Source organism: Brassica oleracea, chromosome C1, assembly GCF_000695525.1.
Source record: "Brassica oleracea var. oleracea cultivar TO1000 chromosome C1, BOL, whole genome shotgun sequence".
In the NCBI taxonomy this organism is placed as follows: domain Eukaryota; kingdom Viridiplantae; phylum Streptophyta; class Magnoliopsida; order Brassicales; family Brassicaceae; genus Brassica; species Brassica oleracea.
The window spans coordinates 12,163,294-12,163,987 of record NC_027748.1 but is presented as its reverse complement, the minus strand read 5'-3'; positions in this window follow the sequence as shown (position 1 = coordinate 12,163,987).

Here is a 694-nt window from a genome sequence, read left to right as displayed (position 1 = left end):
CATACCACTCTTCAGCATGAGTGTTGACATCGAAGCCTACGACTACAGTACCAAAATTTGTCCTAATTATCCTTACACTCCACAAAATAATAATACAAAAGAAAAAAAGAATATGGACACTCTTATAGTCTGATAACACCTGAAAATCTGAAAAATCTAACCCATAGTTCATATCAGACATTACATTGAACACTTTTCTTGATGTAATGATCGCCATATGACTTCTATGTGATGAACCTCATGTACGTTCTCTAAACTCCATAATGATCTTCCCACGACCCCTCTTCGTATCCTAAAAAGCCTCAACCACAGATTCTCAAGGCTTTCCCCCTCCTGCCAATTAAGATAAAAGAGTCTACACACATTCCAATACTGAGCCAAGATTCCAGTTTTGTTTACATATATCTCTCCCCTCCATTGTTCACATACCATCGATACCATAATGATATAAAAGACATTCATATATATATATATAACTCCCCCAGCATGTCCATATTCATTTCCAAAATTAAAGATCCATCACCGAAGAAAACGATGGCCATTACCAAACCAGAGCATCGTGAAACCAAAAATCATTATTATTCCAAAGCATGAAAGTAAACCAAGGAGACAAAGCAATAACTACTTCCCTTCTACCCTTAGAACTAATGAAAACATCAATACTCATAAATCTTATTATAATAATTGAAACCCC